The sequence below is a fragment of the Cervus canadensis genome, chromosome X (genome assembly GCF_019320065.1).
Source record: "Cervus canadensis isolate Bull #8, Minnesota chromosome X, ASM1932006v1, whole genome shotgun sequence".
Classification (NCBI taxonomy): domain Eukaryota; kingdom Metazoa; phylum Chordata; class Mammalia; order Artiodactyla; family Cervidae; genus Cervus; species Cervus canadensis.
Genome location: NC_057419.1, coordinates 91,368,020 through 91,375,254, shown reverse-complemented (window position 1 = coordinate 91,375,254; position 7,235 = coordinate 91,368,020). Strand labels below are relative to the sequence as shown.

Sequence of the window (7,235 nt, the reverse complement as noted above, 5' to 3'; positions counted from 1 at the left end):
AATACTGGAGTGGGTAGCCTACCCCTTCTCCAGCGGATCTTTCCAATCGAGGAATCCAACTGGGGTTTCCTGCATTGCAGGCAGATTCGTTACCAACTGAGCTATCAGGGAAGCCCACCATACATATACCCATATAAGAATGTGAACAAAAGACTAATGGCTATTAATTAAATAATAACCCCTTGTCAAAGGGGAAAATATCTGTGAAAAAATAGGATCTATTCTGTTTTTATTTCATTGCTCAACTTGATAGACATGAGTTTGAGCGAGCTTCAAGAGCTGGTGATGGACAGGGAAACATGGAGTGCTGCAGTCCATGGAATCGCAGAGTCAGACATGACTGAGCAACTGAACTGAACAGATTCTATTTTTATATAGTTTTCCATCCTGGTGGCACTTTTATATCTCTGTCAGTAAACAAGCCAGGGTTCCTGAAAAGCGGCTTTTTTGGGGCCTGTAAAGCAAATCTATGTAATTGCTCAACTGTTCTAACAAAACCGGTACTTGAAAAGTTCAGTTTCATCTTGAATGGATAGGGTTTATTTTTATTATTTTTCCTTTTCTACTAGCTCTTTGTGCAGCAATGTAACCATTTACTTTTTCTTTGAGTTCAGAAAATATGATAGCTTCCTCTCAGATGTCTTAACAAGTAGAATACTTGTGAAATTCTTGGAAAGTTGTGAAAGTTACTTCCTGTTTAGAACACATAATGATCAGCATCTTTCTGCTTTGAGAAAGTAAAATAGTTATTCAAGATTTCAATAAGAAAAATCCTCTTAGACTGTAGTATTATCATCTAAAGTAAGACTCAGCAAACTGTGGCCCACACACCAAATCTTCCCTGCCATCAGTTCTTGTAAATAAAGTTTTATTGGAACACAGCCACAATTCATTTGTTTATATATTCTCTATTGCTGCTTTCACACTATAACTACTGTTGTTATAGTTGTTGAATAGTTGAATAGACAAATAGTGTTGAAAAGTTGCAATAGACAATAGGGTCTATTAGCAATATCTAAAATATTTACTAATTGGCCCTTTACAGAAAAAAAAAAAAAAAACCCGACTGCTCACCTAAGCATCATTATCTTGAATTCTGTAGGGATTATTCATGTGTCAATATCTGCATTGAGAACTATCCATTTTATAATGGATAAGCCCATATTTACTGTTTACTATAAATAGATATGCATTAATTCCCTTCTCTTAACCCCACTTCTTCCCTTTTAAAAACTGAGACTTTATGAAAATCTACTGGGAATTCCCTGGTGGTCCAGTGGTTAGGACTCAGGCACTTTCACTGCCAGGGCCTGGGTTCAATCCCTGGTCAGGAAACTAAGATCCAGGAAACTGCATGGCAAGGCCAAAAGGAAAATAAATAAATAAATAAATAAATAAATAAATAAATAAATAAACTTTATCATCTCTATTCCTACACTTGTGCTGTGAAACATCTCAGTTTCATTAACTCACTCACTCATTCATTCATGTTTGGTTAGTAATTACTATGTCAGCCACTGTGCTAGATGCTTGTGTAATTGTGCTGAAAACCTCAAAGACTGTTATTTCTTTCTGAGTACTTAACCTCTAAGTTCTATGTGCTCCTTCTCATGGCCAATGTTTCCTGCAGCTTCTTCCAATAATTTCCCTCCTTATCTACTGTGGGTCAGACTGGACTATTCTCTAACCTCCAAAGACATACAGTATTAGTCTTTCCACCTGGATTGTCTCTCTTTACATTGCCAGCTGTCAAAATCTTACCAGTGAGTTTCATTTTAAGATGAAAGCCTGAGCTCATTTCCCAGTTTTTTCTTTCAACCACTAAATTTCAACAAGTGAGGTGTAATTGAAATAAAAAAATAATAAAATTATGATTATCCTAAAGCAATAGTAGTAATAGTAAAAACAATAATGGTGGACTAGACTCTGTGAAAAAAGCTTGGAGGAATGAGAAGGCCAATAGATGATCAGCTTAAAGAAAATACAACAACAACAACAACAAAAAAGACATAACCCAAAAATGTATGAGGGACTCTTCTACTATGAAACATGGGAGTAAGCACCAAGAGTTAGCCATACTTGTATAAAGGTAATACCTGTAGTAAGGAGAAGTACAAGGGCAACCAACAGCATGGATACTTGGAGTACCACAGAATGGGAAATCAGCCAATTTGGCCACTGAAAGTTATATCCCACCTGACATTTGGGGTAGCTGGTAACTGTGTCAGTGTCTACTTTTAAGCAAGAACTTGGGTTTGAGAGGTGAGGAGTTTCTCCAGATGGTTGTGACTCCAAGGAAGAAGCCAGAAGCATTAATGGTCAGATTAGAAGCTGAGGTAATTTCTGTTATCATAGATTGTTGTGGACCTTGCCACTCCCCAACTTTTACCCCAGCTTGAAACCAAAGACTAAACAGTGTATCTTGGTTCTTTCAGACATGTAAGAACCCATAAAATTTCTCAACTACAGAACCTTTCTGAAAAAAATTATTAAAGATGTATTTTCTAAATGTGGCATTTTCACCACATGATATATGAGATGATTTTGTTTTTTGGTAATACACTGAAAAAATTTTTAAATTAATAGTTATATGTAAACTGGCATAGTAACCTATGATTTCATATATAATTACTTAGAGTGAATATAAAATGAGTTAAAAGTGAATTAATTTAAATAAGTTATTAATAAAATATAATTATAGTGGTGCTCAGATATAAAAATTATGAGAGTGATGAACAATTGACTTAAGTTTGAGAAATAGTGTACTAGAATATGCGTTACCAAGTCAAATACAGGAAGCATTGATGAATAAAGACCAAAGGGTAGCAGATTATGCTACCCCAGCATATGCCAATTTTGCATAAGGATTATATTGAATTGAAGGTAACTGAGAAGAAACTGATGCAAGAAAAGTTTTCTCCCCTCACTTGCCCAAAATTAAGACATAAATTTACAAAGGTATTCCTCCTCCCCTCTCTACCTGAAGGATAAAAGTTTACCAGAGAAAACAGTTTTACCAGAGAAAATTTTAGACCCTTAACAGCCTAGATAATGCGCCAGAGGAATGTACATAGCAAACTTTACTAACTAGACTTTACCTCTGCCCATGGAGGTTTAAAGCTGCTTTCCTTTGCCCTGTCATTTCTCCACAAATTTATTGTTCTGTATTTAAAATGCTATGTAAATTGGAATTCTAAACAAATTTGAGTGTTTATTTCTCCCTGGGTATCTCCTATGTATGCATGAGATGTACATTAATAAACTTCTGTTTTTTTTCTTGTTAATCTGTCTTCTGTTACAGAGGTCTCAGCCAAGAACTCAGAAGGGTAGAGGAAAAATTATTTTTCCTCCCTTACAGGAACTAATGAAAATTGTTAAAGCTGATAGTTGTTGATGGTAAGAAAAAAAGTGAAATTCAAAACTGAAACTGAATCCCACATTTTAAAAGGGGAAGAAAGAGAGGCAAGGCAGGAAGAAAAGAGGTATGTAAATATGTAATGCATTTCTTGATTTGGATTGAGGGAAATAAAATAAATACCACTGAATACTTCTGGAATCTAGGTTTAAATATCTGTATGTTGAACCCAAGTTCCTGTGTCTGAGGCACAGTGAGGCCAAACAAACCTAACACTGGGATTTGGAGCAGAGAAAGGCTTAATGTGGGACCAAGCAAACAGAATGAGGGGATCATGCTCAAAAGACCCAAACTCCCCAATGAATTTCAGGAAAGAAGTTTTTACATACAAAATTTAGAGGAGGCCTGCATGATGTGTAAGCCTCTTCTGATTGGTTGGCTGTCAGATAATAGGGAGGTGTTCCAGGAATCTCAATCATCAGCCTCCTGTTTCCATCCAGTCTGGTTCCAACCAGTCCCATGTGCTTTGGTCAGTCTGAAGTTACCATCCTCCACCTGGATGGGGGCCTTATACTTCCTGTAGAAGAACTCAGAGAGAAGTTTCAAATTTTTATGCACATTCCCAGAGTAGGAAACAGGACCAGGGCCCATGAAACTATTGCTTCCTTCTGTATTTTCTCACTCTCCTAATTAGTAACTTTGTGAATCTGCCCTTTGGAACTCAGGGAAGGTTTAGGAGGCTTAAACTTTTTTCCTACAAACAAGAAACAGGAACGTGGAAAGGTTTTTGTACTTGAAAGGGCCTCACAGGGTTCTGCTTGGTTTTAATCTGCTTTGTTTTCTTTGATACGCCTCAATCTTGGGAGGAATAGATGCTGGACCAAAAAAAGGAATAACATTTTGGTTAGAAAGATTAATCATAAACTCAGCAGAAACTTGGACTTAGGGGAACTCAGTTTCAGAATTAAAATTTAAGGATAACCATTAGCAGAATGGGTTTCCCAGGTGGTGCTAGTGGTAAAGAACCTGTCTGCCAATGCAGGAGACTTGGTTCGATCCCTGGGTTGGGAAGAACCCTTGGAGGAGGGCATGGCAATCCACTCCAGTATTCTTGCCTGGAAAATTCCATGGACAGAGGAGCTTGGTGGGCTAAGTCCAATGAGTTGCAAAGAGTCAGACACAGCTGAAGCGACTTAGCACTCCTACACTAGCAGAATACACATGTAGAGAGACATGCATATAAACCTAAATACAAACATATACACAAATGCATATTTCAAAAAAAGAAAAAAAAAAGACATTAATTAAAAAAAAAAAAACTATGCACATAGATAATAGGAAAGACACAATTACACATTGGGAATAAAATCAAATACATATAGAAGTAATGTAAAGAGGTTATACTCTCTCAGGTTGGCTAAAAATGTCGAAGTGTAATTTATATGAGACAAAAGAAGTTTGAGAATAAGAAATGAAAAATACACTAGGAAAATATTAATAAAGAAATGCAGGTGTGGCATTATTAATATCAGAAAAACAGAATTCAAAGAAAAATATCAAAAGGGCACAGAGAGAATATTTCATAACTGAAAGAATAATCCATCAAAATATATGTCATGAACTTTTATTACCTAATTATGGGGTTTCAAAATATATCAACAAAAACTGATAGAATTTCAAGGAGAAATGTGCAATCAGTATGAGAATATAATATATTTCACCAAGTTTCTAGACCAAGTACATTAAAAAAAATAATATAGTATTTGAATTTAACAATTAAATATTTAACTTAATAAGCACATATTACACACACACACACACACACACAGCTGTACTGTTTTAGGAGAAGGGGACATGAGAGTATGGTCATGTCCCAGGTCTTGGATGAGTTCCTGGGACAAGTGACTTCCTGCAGGAAGAATTCAAGAATGAACCATAGTAAAGTGAAAGCAGGTTTATTTAGAGAAATACACATTCCAGAGGCAGAGTTTGGTCCATCTGAGAAGGCAAGAGTGGCCCTGATGTGGTTAGTTTTTATAAGCTAAGTAGTTTCATAAACTAATAAATGTGAGGCTTCTTCCAACTATTTTGGGGAATGGGTGGGAATTTCCAGAAATTGGCCCACGGCTCATTTTTTGGCCTTTATTGTCAGCCTCAGAACTGTCATGGTGCCTGTTGGTGTATAATCTAGCTTGCTGATGTATTAAAATGAGCATATAGTGAGGCTCAAGGTGTATGGGAAATCTAATCTTCTGCCACCTGGGACCCAGTTGGTACTAACTAGTTTTTGTTGCATCTCAATGTCTATATTATTCTTTTAAAGCTTGTGCCCTGCCCACTTCCTTCCTGTCTCAGTAGTTGTAAAAACAAACAAACAAAAAAACACAGACTATTTTCAAGCACAAGTGAAATATTCTCAAAAACGGACGATATACTAAGCCTGCAGAAGAAAAAAATTCTCAAGAAATCAAAAAATGAAAATCTTCTTGCCACTTTACCCTGACTGACCATCACACAATACAATCAGAAAGAAATAACCAAAATGTAGTAAGACAAAGTCCTATATACCTGCAAATTTAAAAGCACACTTTGGAATATATCTTGGGTTAAAAAGGAAAAATAAATTAGAAATAAAATTTATTTAAAATTGAATACCACATATCAAACTGGTAGAATGTGATGAAAAGGCAATTTAGGGATATGTATACACAGCCCTAATAAAATGAATTTAGTGAAGAATAAACAAACTCATGAAACTGGTGGAAGAACCACAACATAAATTCCATTAAATTGAAGAAAGAAATTGATAAAACTAAGTGCAGTCATAATACAAAATAAAATAGAAACTTGATCGATAAAAACTAATACACTGTAAGGATCAAAAGAATTAGGCAAAATGTTGTTACATAAAATTAAGGAAAAAAAAGGAAGGGAAATTCAAATAAATAGCTTAAAGAGTAGAAAGTGGACATGGATAAAGAAGAAATTAAAACTATTTATTAATCTAGGCCATGGACATGCTATGGTCTTCTCAGTGGTCATATATGGTTGTGAGAGCTGGACTGTAAAGACAGAACAGCAAAGAATTGATGCCTTCGAACTGTGGTGCTGGAGAAGACTCCTGAGAGACTCTTGGATAGCAAGGAGATCAAACCAGTCAATCTTAAGTGAAATCAACCCTGAATACTTGTTTGAAGGACTGATACTGAAGCTGAAACCCCAGTATTTTAGTAATCTGATGAGAACAGCTGACTCACTGGAAAAGTGTCTAATGCTGGGGAAGGATGAGGGCAGAAGGAGAAGAGGGCATCAGAAGATGGGATGACTGGATGGCATCACCAATGCAATAGACATGAACTTGGGCAAACTTAGGGGGATGGTGAGGGACAGAGAAGCCTGGCGTGCTGCAGTCCATGGTGTCACAAAGATTTGGACACAACTGGGTGACTGAACAACAACAACAATGGAAATATTACATTGTATTTTACACTGATATGGTAAAATCACCAAGATATTTGTTGAATAAAATAAATACATTCAAAATGTGATCCCATTCAGATTAAAACACAAGATAAAGAAATACTGTGCATGTAATTGTGTTAAAAAATATCTGGAAGGACACATTCCTCAACTGATAATTAAACTTACCACTGGGTGACAGGACTGGGCAAATTGTGTTTTAGTCTTGTAATATTAAATATTTTAGTTATTTTACCAAGGGAACATATTTATTTATTGCTTGTTTAATTAAACATTAGCCTAAAAAATAACAATCACAACAAAACAATAATGATGACCAATTAACTTGTTATTATGATTGGATTATAGAGATAATGAACACAGTTTAAGGAAACAATGAAGCTAGAAGGAGAGGTTGGAG

At 35.8% G+C, this 7,235-nt stretch overlaps 1 non-coding gene across 1 annotated transcript; it reads left to right on the top strand.

The window, feature by feature from the left end:
- The first annotated feature begins 1,262 nt into the window (after positions 1–1,262).
- On the top strand, positions 1,263–1,335 carry TRNAE-UUC. Its single transcript has one exon. It is a non-coding gene; the product is annotated as a tRNA-Glu (tRNA).
- Positions 1,336–7,235: the final 5,900 nt, after the last annotated feature.